Here is a 12,619-nt window from a genome sequence, read left to right as displayed (position 1 = left end):
TAAAGGCCTTCTGAAAATCCAAATAAGCAACATCCACTGATTCGCTTTTGTCTACTCTGCCTATTATTTCTTCAAATAATTCCAACAGATTTGTCAGGCCAGATTTCCACTTAAGGAAACCATGCTGACATTGGCCTATTTTATTATGTGCTTCTAAGTACCCTGAAATATCATCCTTAGTAATAGACTGCAACATCCTCCCAATCACTGACGTCCAGTTAACTGGCCTATAAAATCCTTTCTTCTGCCTTCCACGTTTCTTGAAGACTGCAAATTTCCAGTCCTCTGGAAGCATTCCAGAATCTAGAGTTTTGTGAAAAATGCCTGCACAATCTCTCCACCTACCTGTTTCAGAATCCTGGGCTGTAGCCCATCTCATCCAGATGACTTAACCATCTTCTGACCTTTCAGCTTCTCAATCACCTTCTCCTTATGAAGGGCAACTACAACTATTTTGATCCCCCGACCCTCTTGAATTTTTGGCATACTGCTACAGTGAAGATCGACGCAAAATGCATATTAAATATGTCTGCCATTTCTTTGTACGGCATTACCACATCTCCAACAATCCAATATCCTATCTCTCTTCTCATTTACTCTTTAAATATCTTTAAAATTTTTTGGTATCATGTTTATATTATTGGCAATATTACCTTCATGTTTCATCTTTTCTCTCCTTATAGCCTTTTTTAGTTACCTTCTGTTGATTTTTAAAAGCTACCAATCCTCTAACTTCCCAATATTTTTTGCTATATCGCATGCCCTCTCTTTTCCTTTTATGCTGTCTTTGACTTCCCTTGTCAGCCACGGTTGCTTCACCTTTCCTTTAGAATATTTCTTCATCTTTGGGATGTATCTACCCTATGCCTTCTGAATTGCCATGATAAACTCCAGCCATTGCTGTTTTGATGTAATCTCTGCTAATGTTCCCTTCCAGTCATCTTTGGCCAGCTCTTCTCTGCCCCTCCCCCTCCAGTTCCATCCATCCATCCATTATGCATATATTTCACCCACTGGCTCTCTCCTTTCTAATCCTCTCCCACCCTCGAATAGTTTCTATCATCATCTTCCTTACTTATCGGATTCCAGTACCAATGATCTTTGTGTTCACACTAGAGCTTTAGTCTTCACTTCGCCCCCAACATTCTCCTGGCTCCATCTTTCTCCCTTTGTATATCTGCCTCCATCTGTTATGTCTCCCAGCACTGTTCCACCTCCTCTACTTGGTCTGATCTTCCCATCATGCTTCTACACTCTTCCTGGCCCCCACTTCACCCCCTTACTCCCCCGTCATGCCACCAATGATCCCTGGCCCCTGCCTCACCACCATCCCCTTTTCTTTACACTGGCTTTCTCCCCTCTCCATTCGTAGTCCTGATGCGGGGTTTCGACCCAAATTGTCAACAATTCCTTCCCCACCCTGCATATGCTGATCATCCCTCTGATTTCCTCAAGCAGATTGTGTGTTGCAAACTGACATTGGTTTTGCAATGGGATTAGAACATGTCAAGGAGCAGCAGAATCAAAGTCAGGGTCGTGATAGAGGACAGTGTCTGACCAGTAGGGGGATTTGAATTGTCATGGTTGACCAGTCGAGGAAAGGCAGGGAAGAGACCTTCGTTGGTGGAAATAGATAGGTATCAGCAGCAAAGACAGTGATCAAAATTTTAAGATATAATTTAATACATAATAATGTATTTTTCTTGCAAGTAAAAGGTTTTCAAGATTGTTTATTGTCATTATTCAGTACACAGATAAGATCATTGTTTTCCGAGATCCGATGCAGCATAAAAAAACACAGTAAGTATAAAAGCAATTCTATGAATCACAATGTACAAGTGACTTTAAAGTGGCAGTGCCTGAGGGAATGAAGGGCTCTGAGGGGCTGTGGTGGTGGGGTGGGTTAATGGCTGGGGGTATTGATCAGCTTGATACCTGAGAGGAAGCCACTACTTTTTAATCTAGTGGTGCTGAAAAACCTCTTCTTTGATGAGAGTGGGACAAACAGTCCGTGGGCAGGGTGGGTGGGATCCTTCATGATAGTGCTGGCCTTTCCTCTGGGTCCTTTCTGCATATATGTCCTTGATAGTGGGTAGTGTTATGTTTTGTAACTTCAAAATGTGAACCTAATTCAAATGTTATTGAAGCGTTAAATATACAACAGGTGGGCTGATGCCAGTGATGCATTGGGCTGTTTTATCTACCCATTGTAGAGCCCTCTTGTCCGCCGCAGTGCAGCTTCCGTACCAAACAGTGATGCAGCTAGTTAGGATGCTCTCAACTGCGCATCTGTAGAAGGTCGTGTGTAGTGCTGTGCACAGTCCGGCTCCCTTCAGATTTTAGAACGTAGAGGCATTTGCTTATTAAAATTGCTTTCCTTTTACTGCAAGCTTTGCTCCACACTGCCACCATGTGGCCAGAGTCTGCATTCACTTGTCCACAATAAATACATGAAATTTTCCAAAATCAAATCTATAATAATTTGTAACAAGATCTTTTAATCCAGGATGATTAGAAAAGTGTGTGCATGTGCTTTTGTACTAAAGAATCACCATCTAAGAAAAACTGGCAGAGAAATTAGATGGAGCCTGATTTTGGATTGAACAAATTGTTTTCTTGAACTCCATATGTTAAATCAGAAGCAGTTTTATTATCACTGGTATACAATATATTGTGAAATTTGTTGTTTTATAGTAGCAGTACAGTGCAATACATAAGAAATAATTATCAATTACAATAAGAAATATATTTCAAAAAACAAATAGAGAGAGCAAAAATGAGGTAGTATTCATAGGTTCATGGTCTGTTCAGAGAAAGAGAAGAAGCTGTTCCCAAAGTGTTGTGTGTGTGTCTTCAATCTCCAGTACCTCCCCCCAGTGAAAGTCACGCAGTTGGTATTCCCAGTGGAACGTATTTGAGGAAATTCATGTGACTATGTCAATCGAAGTCAGTAGGGTACAAATGATTGCCAGTAGATGATTATGGTTTTGACACAGTGGCTTTTACCATTTTCCCTCGATGTCATGTTCATCCAAGTGAAAGAAGGTGAAACTCACCTTTTAGGTGATTGTCTTGTATGATAAATAAGTTTGACTGCTGTGCAGCTGACAAAAAAACACCATTATATGTCAAGAACAGCTGCAGTTGGAATCCTGGCCATGATTGTAAAGAACAGATAGAGTACAAAACCAAACGACTTGTAAAATTCAGTGATTCAGCCACAATTGACGTACTTCAACCAATTGTGACCTTCATACTTCAGGATATGAAGGACCAGAGGAAATAAACAAATGATTTTCCTGAAATAAGTGAGAAATTTCAGTTCTGAGATTAGACTGGAGAAGTTCTCCTTGAGGCGAGGAAGGTTAAGAGAGGATTTCAAAAGGATGTACAGATCCTGAATGGGTTCAATGCTCTTGGCAGAAGGAAGGTGTTCTCATTAGTGGATGATTCAAGGACCAATGGCAAAGATTTAAATTTTTAGACTAAAGGGAATGTGAGAAGACAGTTTTACAATAAATACACATTGGTTTGCTCTGGAATTCATTTCCTATAAGTGCTGGAAACAGTGTTAATTAGGGCCTTCAAAAGGAAGTTGGATAGACAGGAGAAAAAAAGTAATTTATAGGGCCACAGAAAAAATGCAGAAGATAGAACTGAAGGGAGTTTTGTTTTAAAATGCCCAAATTCTAAAATGCTAAATGGCCTCCTTCCAAATCCTAATATTCTTATGATTTTGTTGGGTGTATTCTAGACTTATGGTAGATAGCAAATAATAATTTCAATAGCAACCAGTCTTCAGATCTGAATGTGGACTGTAGTTTGAATTTAAAATGCAGCTCAGAACAATGATCTTCCTAGAACTGCAGACTGGTGTTGATTGCAAACCAGGAAACACCCATTCACCCGATGTCTGCATATAACCAGAGAGGCAATGGTGATTAACATTCAGTCTAGGGTGTCTGGAGTGTTGGTGTTTGAAAATTATATGTAACTTAAATAGAAACATAGAGACATAGAAACATAGAAAATAGGTGCAAGTGTAGGCCATTCAGCCCTTCGAGTCTGCACCGCATTCAGTATGATCATGGCTGATCATCCAACTCAGAACCCTGTACCTGCCTTCTCTCCATACCCCCTGATCCCTTTAGCCACAACGGCCATATCTAACTCCCTCTTAAATATAGCCAATGAACTGGCCTCAACTGTTTCCTGTGGCAGAGAATTCCACAGATTCACCACTCTCTGCGTGAAGAAGTTTTTCCTAATCTCGGTCCTAAAAGGCTTCCCCTTTATCCTCAAACTGTGACCCCTCATTCTGGACTTCCCCAACATCGGGAACAATCTTCCTGCATCTAGCCTGTCCAATCCCTTTAGGATTTTATACGTTTCAATAAGATCCCCCCTCAATCTTCTAAATTCCAACAAGGATAAGCCTAGTCGATCCAGTCTTTCATCATATGAAAGTCCTCCCATCCCAGGAATCAATCTGGTGAACCTTCTTTGTACTCCTTCTATGAAGCATTGTCAACCCAAAGTATTGAAGCAAATAATGACATTGTAGCCACTGAAACCGTGTTGAGTTACCATTGATCTTAAGGGCATAAAAATGTGACATACTTTGAGTTTAGCAGGCCTCTTCTTCTAAGAGAGTGTCCAGTATGATGCCTGCTTGTTTTACTGAATAAAGACTTCTATATCCACCAGCTTCAGTGTCTCTCCAGTGACTTTGTTCACAGTCACAACAATTCTATGAAATAATGATCATAAAGCAACTTTAATCAATTGTGGGATTGAGTTTAAGAGCCGAGAGGTAATTTTGCAGCTACATAGGAGCCTGGTCAGAACCCACTTGGAGTACTGAGCTCATTTCTGGTTGCCTCACTATAGGAAGGACATGGAAACAATCGAAAGGGTGCAGAGGAGATTTACAAGGATGTTGCCTGGATTGGGGAGCATGCCTTATGAGAATAGGTTGAGTGAACTCAGCCTTTTCTCCTTGGAGTGACGGAGGATGAGAGGTGACCTGATAGAGGTGTACAAGATAATGAGAGGCATTGATCATGTGGATAGTCAGAGGCTTTTCCCCAGGACTGAAATGGTTAGCATGAGAGGGCATAGTTTTAAGGTGCTTGGAAGTAGGTACAGAGGAGATATCAAGGGTAAATTTTTTATGCAGAGAGTGGTGAGTGCGTGGAATGGGCTGCCGGCGGCGGTGGTGGAGGCGGAACCGATAGGGTCTTTTAAGAGACTCCTGGATGGCTACAAGGAGCTTAGAAAAATAGAGGCTATGGGCAAAGCCTAGGTAGTTCTAAGGTAGGGACGTGTTCAGCACAGCTTTGTGGGCCAAAGGGCCTGTACTGTGCTGTATGTTTTCTATGTTTTCTGAAACAATTTTAGTGAGACATCGGATTCATCGTAACATAGGAAATAGAAGCAGGAGGAACCAAGTACTGTATAAGACCATTACAGGTTTTTTTTACCACAGTGTCACTTTCCAGCAAAATATCCCCTGATTCTCCTAATATCAAATAAGGCTTCCAATTTCCATTAATCTAGCAATGGAGCATCTAATGCTCTCCAGAACAGAGAAATCCAAAGGTCAGAATAGTTTGCTTGTTACATACACCTGTTAGGGTGCATTCTCCAGATACCTTATAAGGTAACCGTAGCCTTCAGCCAGGAGCAGATGTCATCAGGTGATTCCCAACCTTCACAGAGTGTTTCGACCCTTAACCGTGACACTCTTCATTTGGTGGGCCGGCAGTGGTGGCCAAATCACTGCCCGTCTGCTCCTGGCTTCCAGCTTTCCTCCCCTCGCCTACTCCAAGTCCAACAAGAAGCTCATTCTGCCTCTTCCCCCATCCTATGAGCTGCTTGTTTTTCGCTCCTTTCGTCCAGGCCCAGATCTGACAACAACCACCATGCTGATTTGGCTGGGAAACCTCTGCAGCCGACCTCCACAGGGAACAACCATGCCTGCCATCCCTTGTCTTTACACTCCTGCACTAAGGGCTGGTACTTCCAGGCCTTTCCCTCGTGGGCCTCTTCCCATCCCTCCTCCCACGGCATAGTCAACTCGACCAGAATTATTTTCTTGTCTTCGGTTGACCACAGTACAATGTCCGGGTGTAGGGTTATGTGCAGCACATCCGGGAACTGCAACCTCCTTCCCACATCAACTCTCATCTCCCAGGACCTGGCCATTAGCAGCAGATTGGGCTTTGGTTGTTTGATTACGAAAGGCCTAGCTCCCTCTTTGATGAAGGTGATGGCCTTCCTCAAATCTGTGCCAGCCGTCCTCTTCTTGCATCTCTCCCGCTCTCGTGTGTCAGCAAGAGCCAGAAGCACCTTATCATGGTGCCACCTATACCGCCCTTAAGTTAGAGCTGTTTTACACCCGGACAGTATATGAGCCAGTGTCCCCTTTTGACCACAGAGCTTACAGATCGGGTCCTCTCTCATCCCCCATGTATACAGATGTAATGGCGAAGGAAGGGTGTCATACACGGATCGCAAGAGGAAGGAAATACGGAAGGGCTCCAGTCTCCATAACTCTGCTCATGAGGTCTTGCGCTTGGGCAGATCCCATTTTGTCCAGGCACCCTGGGGTCCTCGTTCCACTGCCTTTGAAATCCGCTTCTCTTCCTCACGGATCCGTACTTCTGCCTGTACCATGTCTCCCCTGTTCCTTATGCTTGCACTTCCCCACTTCTGGAAGTGAACTGAGCCGAGTCCTTGCCGCCCGACGCAGGGGTTGCCGATGATATCTCACAGCTTCAGAGAACACACTGCCTGCTCCACAGCTGCGTAATCTATGCAAGGAGCCAAAAGAGATGGGGGAGATCTTAAATGGATTTTTGCATCTGTACTTACTGAGGAGACAGACACAAAGTCTATAGAAGTGAGGAAAAACAGCAGTGAGGCCATGGACCCTGTAAGTGATTACAGAGGATGAGGTGTTTACTGTCTTGAAACAGATTAGGGCAGATAAATCCCCAAGGCCCAACAACATGTTCCATTGGATCCTGTGGGAGGCAAGTGCATAAACTGTAGGGCCCTAGCAGAGATATTTAAATCATCCTTAGCTACAGGTGAGGTACTGAAGGATTGGAGGGTAGCTAATGTCGTTCCACTATTTAAGAAAGGCTCTAAAAGTAAACCAGGAAATTAAAGGCCAGTGAGACTGACATCAGTAGTGGGAAAGTTATTGGAAGATATTCTAAGGGACTAGATATAGGAGTACTTGGATAGACAAGGACTGATGGCTTTGTGCACGGTGAGTCGTGTCTAACCAATCTTACAGATTTCTTTTTTTGCGGAAGCTACCAGGAAAGTTGGAGAAGGAAAGGCAGTGGATTTTGTCTACATGGACATTTGACAAGATCCTGCAATGGAGGTTGGTCATTAAGGTTCAGTCACTCAGCTGACTGGAGGCTTGTGACTGGCGGAGTGATGCAGGGATTGGTGCTGGGTCCATTGTTGTTTGTTATCTGTATAGATAATCTGGATGATAATGTGGTTCACTGGATCAGCAAATTTGTGGATGACATAGAGATTGGGGATGTAGTGGACAGTGACAAAGACCATCGAAGCTTATAGTAGGATCTGGACCAGGTAGAAAAATGGGCTGAAAAATAGCAGATGGAATTTAGTGCAGACAAGTGCGAGGTGGTGAACTTCAATAGGACCAACAGGGGTCGGTCTTACACAGGGAGTGATATGGCACAGAGGAGTGCTGTGGAACAAAGGGATTTTTGAACACAGGTCCATAATTCATTGAAAATTCATGACACCAGCACAGGTAGATAATGTCTTAAAGAAAGATTTTTTTTCATATTGGTCTTCATAAATCAATGTCTTGACTACAGGAGTTGGGATGTGATATTGAAATTGTATAAGACATTGGTGAGGCCTAATTTGGAGTATTGTGTGCAGTTTTGGCCACCTACCTGCAGGAAAGATGTAAATAAGGTTGAAGGAGTGCAGAGAAAATTTACAAGGATGTTGCCACAACTAGAGGACCTGAGTTATATGGAAAGATTGAATAGGTTAGGATTTTATTCACTGGAATATAGAAGATAAGGGGAGATTTGATGGAGGTATAAATATTATGAGGGGTATAGATTGGGTAAATGCAAGCAGACCTTTTTCACTAAAATTGGGTGTGACTACAACTAGAGGTCATGGGATAAGGGTGATAGGTGAAAAGTTTAAGGGGAACATGAGGGGAAACTTCTTCACTCAGAGTTGTCGTAAGTGTGGAACGAGCTGCCAGCACAAGTGGTGCATGCAAGCTCAATGTGAAGGTTTATGAGAAGTTTGGATAGGTACATGGATGGTAGGGTTATTGAGGGCTGTGGTCCCGGTGCACATCATTGGGAGTAAGCAGTTTAAATGGTTCAGCATGGAGTAGATTGGCTGAAGGGCCTGTTTCTGTGCTGTTTTTTCAATGAATCTATGACATGCCTGGTGCAAAATTTTCTTCCCATCTTGATCCTAAATAGGAAACCCTTAATTTGAAACTGTGACCTTTGCTCTGGACAGCCTGAGGAAATGTCATTGCATCTACCCTAGCATTTCCTGCGAAAGCTTTGCATAATTCAGTGAATTCCTGAGTTCAATACCTAGTTGAGGCAAGTCCTTGAATATCTGTAATGCTCTTAATCTAACCACAGAAGAAATTTTGCATGGAGTTATTGGAAGTCTAAGCCAGTAACTCAGCTCTAAATTAGATCAAAAATAGACTTTATAATACTAATTGCAATTGGTTCTCATATTTCAATTGTATTATGATACCTATATTATTCTCATCGAGAAAAAGAGGGTTGTTCAGACTGTTGCATAACTTAATGTAATTTGACAGCTATTTGCCCAGTCAATAGCTCAACATTTTGGAGATTATATCCTCATTCAGAAGCGACAGCTATTTAATAAAGACTACATTCAACATAATTTCATTTAAAAAGTAGCATTACATTTAATTGTGTGATTTATAATGTACTTATTTTTATTCGTACATGAGACCATCACAGACAACGTCATCATTTATTGTTCATCGCTAATTGTTCTTGAGGAGAAAGTGGTGAACTACTCCATTTCGTGTGTTTACGCCACTCTCGCAGAGATTATACAGTAGGTCACAGACCTCAGTATATTTAGATAATAAAAAAAATGGGATATACATTTAGTGGCCAGTTTATTAGGCGCACCTGCTCGTTAATGCAAATATCTAATCAGCCAATCACGTGGCAGCAACTCAATGCATAAAAGCATGTAGACATGGTCAAGAGGTTCAGATGTTGTTCAGATCAAACATCAGAATGGGGAAGAAACGTGATCAAAGTGACTGTGACCGTGGAATGGTTGTTGGTTCCATATGGGATGATTTGAGTATCTCAGAAAATGCTGATCTCTTGAGATTTTTACACACAAAAATCTCTAGAGTTTACAGAGAATGGTGTGAGAACCAAAAAAAACAGCAGCAGTTCTGTGAATGAAAGCACCTTGTTAATGAGAGAGGTCAGAGGAGAATGACCAAACTGGTTCTAACTGACAGGAAGGTGACAGAAACTCAAACAACCATGCATTACAACAGTGGTATGTAGAAGAACATCTCTGAACACACAACACACCAAACCTTGAAGTGGGTGGGCGACCTTGAAGTGGAATGCATATTCAGTGGCCATTTTATAGGAGGCAACTAATAATGTGGTCACTGAGTGTGTTTCCAAGTGAAGATAGATTGAAACTTAAAGAGGATTTTGCAGGTGACACAGCCTCTTTGTACCTATTGCTACTGTCCTCCTGGGTGATATAAGTCACAGAACTGGGTGATGATGTTAAGAACATCATAGGAGTTTTTAAAAAAATATATATTCTATAAATACTAAGACTAAGCTGACACAAAGAATTATTCTCCAAGAAAGGGAAGTAGATTTAGCTGGTAGTACTCCCTCCACTCCACTGCACATGGCTGGAAAATACAGTGCAGCTACTTCTCATGCTTTAGAGGATCCATCAAAAACAGAAGGAAGAAGAATCATTGGTGTTAACTTGGTTTCTCTCTCCACAGATGCTGTCTGACCTGTTAAGTATTTAGCATCTTCTGTTTTTTTTTTAATTTCCGATTTCCATCATCTGCCATGTTTTGCTTTTCAACTAGGACTGTAGCAATTTAGGATGATAGTCTCAATATAATAAAGCAGAGAAACACCCAGTTCGTCCACCGACTAAGGTACCCATCTAAGTTAGTCCCATTTACCTGCTCTTGGTTCATTTCCCTCTAAGCTGTGTACCTGTCCAATGTCTTTTAAATATTGTTATTCTACCTGCCTAAGTCACTTCCTCTGACATCTTGTTCCATTTATCTACTACCCTGTGTTTGAAGAAATTACCCCTTAGGTCCCTTTTCAATCTTTCCCCCACATCCTCTAGCTTTAGAATACCTTTCCCTGGGGAAAAGGCTATGGTCATTCACCTTATTTCATGCCCCTCATTGTTATGTTATGTAACTTCAAAACATTAAACTATTTCAAATGAAGACATAGGAGTCCAAAATGTGAGCCAATGAGTTTACTTAAAGCGATGCACACACGTATTACGTGATGACGTATGCAATTCATGTATTTATATGTATAACCCAAAATGAATTATTTAAGGTAACAAGAATGATTAATCAACATATATAATCTAGGCCTTTAATCCTTAATCTTTAATCACCTCCCTAGAATCTATGCTCTTGAAGACAGGCAACATTCTCAACAATCTTCTTTGTGATCTTTCCAGCTTAATGATGTCTTTCCTGTAACAGCAAGACGAAAGCTGTGCACAACGCTCCAAAGGTGGCCTCACCAACATCTTGCTCACCAATGCCTTCTAAATGGGAATTAAAGATGATTAATAAATACTATGGGCCAGCTGGTGGTGTAGTGGCATCAACACTGGACTTCAAGGCACATGATCCTGAGTTCAAACCCAGCCGGGTCCCAACCTGGACAGCAGCAGTATCTGCGTGGAAGAAAGGCCTGGCAGTCTACTTCCATATCTTGCCATGAAAACCCCTTTGGACCCTGTGGTCCAAGAGGTCACAAAGAGTAGGACTCAACTAAACAACTGAACAACAACAAAATAAATACTACCTTTGAATGTTCGATGTCTCTCCCTCCCGCTGAATGCAGCTGAAGGACGTGTGACAGTTTCTCCCTCACTCAATGAGTCCTGGGTCCTGGCCAAGATTCAATCAACACAGTCTATGGACAGGACTCAGTAGTTCACGTTATGATGTGTTTCTGGTTTCAGGTCACTCCTTTTTTTTTGTTGCTATTTTGATCAGGGCAGCCAGCAGAAAACAAGCAACACAGCATTAGATTGAACTGAACTGAGCTATATTGATATGGCTGGACTCTTCTGATGACTTTGAGTGTAGGTATGTTATATTCTGTGTTTTCTCACTCTTTTTGCCACTTGGGTGATTTTTTCTTGTGTGTGTTGGGAGTTTGTTGTTTTTCTTTGAACGGGTTCCATAGTTTTCTTTGTTCCGTGGTTGTCCACGGGAGGACAAGGACAAATCTCAGGGTTATATACTACATGCATATTTTGATAATAACTATCCTTTGAATCCTTGAATCTTTGAATCTTGGCAATGAAACGAACATACTTTAAATCAATAAAAAGATAGATGGTGTGCTGGATCTGTATTCTGTATGAACAACAATACTTTTGTGTGCTTGTAATTTTATTTATATTTAATAGATTTAGTTGGCTCTGAATAAAATTTGGTGATTGGAACCTATAAAAGTGAGTATCATTAGATTTGAACTAAACTACATAAGTATTGAAATTCCATTCTACATTTGCAATACATGACGATTGTAAAATCCAGATTACATTTCCAAAGACAACTGTTAGATAGATGGATTATGAATAAACAAAATGGCTGGAGTCACTTTGCACTTTAGTGCAAGTATGTTTTTAGGTGTGTCAAAAAACAAACTTACAAAAATAGTAAGAAGAAAACTGCCAACTGTTACAAAAAGATATCTACCGGAAAACACAATAGCTCCATACTATTTTTCCCAGTGTGAATGCCTGGCAGCCCCAATCTCTCCTACCAGGAGCAATGAACCCCGTATTTTTTAGGCACCAGGACATACCATCTTTAATTATTCACGAAGTTAACTTAAGACTACACATGAATTAAAATATGATGCACACCAAAAATACGTAGTTACAATCATATCACAAAATAAACAGAAGTATCTACCAAAATACAATATAGAAACAACATATACACATGTATATATCCCCATTGCTAAAGAAATGGAATATTCTGCCATGTATGGTGGGAAAGGCGCCATAGAGCCAACCCGTTATAAAAATATACCGGGGAAGACATTGGAGTGCACACACTCAGCACAACGACAGCAGAATGACAAGGCTGTGTGTGTGTGTAAAGAATTGAATTGACTTTATTTCTTACATTCTTCACATACATGAGGAGTAAAAGTCTTTAAATTACGTCTCCGTCTAAATGTGAAATGTACAATTTATAGTAACTTTAATTAGTATGTACAACAGGACAATCAATATAGATTGAAATACAATTGTATCAGCATGA

The 12,619-nt window shown here is 41.2% G+C and overlaps 1 long non-coding RNA gene across 3 annotated transcripts in view; it reads left to right on the top strand.

Moving 5' to 3' along the window:
• Positions 1-11,770, top strand: part of LOC134350143 (uncharacterized) — a 178,418-nt gene extending 166,648 nt beyond the window's left edge. For all 3 annotated transcript variants that reach the window (XR_010018834.1, XR_010018833.1, XR_010018831.1), the window contains one exon: positions 10,789-11,770. This is a non-coding gene — a long non-coding RNA (uncharacterized LOC134350143). The remainder of the gene's footprint in view (positions 1-10,788) is intronic.
• Positions 11,771-12,619: the final 849 nt, after the last annotated feature.

This window comes from Mobula hypostoma, chromosome 1, assembly GCF_963921235.1.
Source record: "Mobula hypostoma chromosome 1, sMobHyp1.1, whole genome shotgun sequence".
Taxonomy (NCBI): domain Eukaryota; kingdom Metazoa; phylum Chordata; class Chondrichthyes; order Myliobatiformes; family Myliobatidae; genus Mobula; species Mobula hypostoma.
The sequence above is the reverse complement of the archived record's forward strand: the minus strand, read 5'-3'. Positions and strand labels throughout refer to the sequence as shown.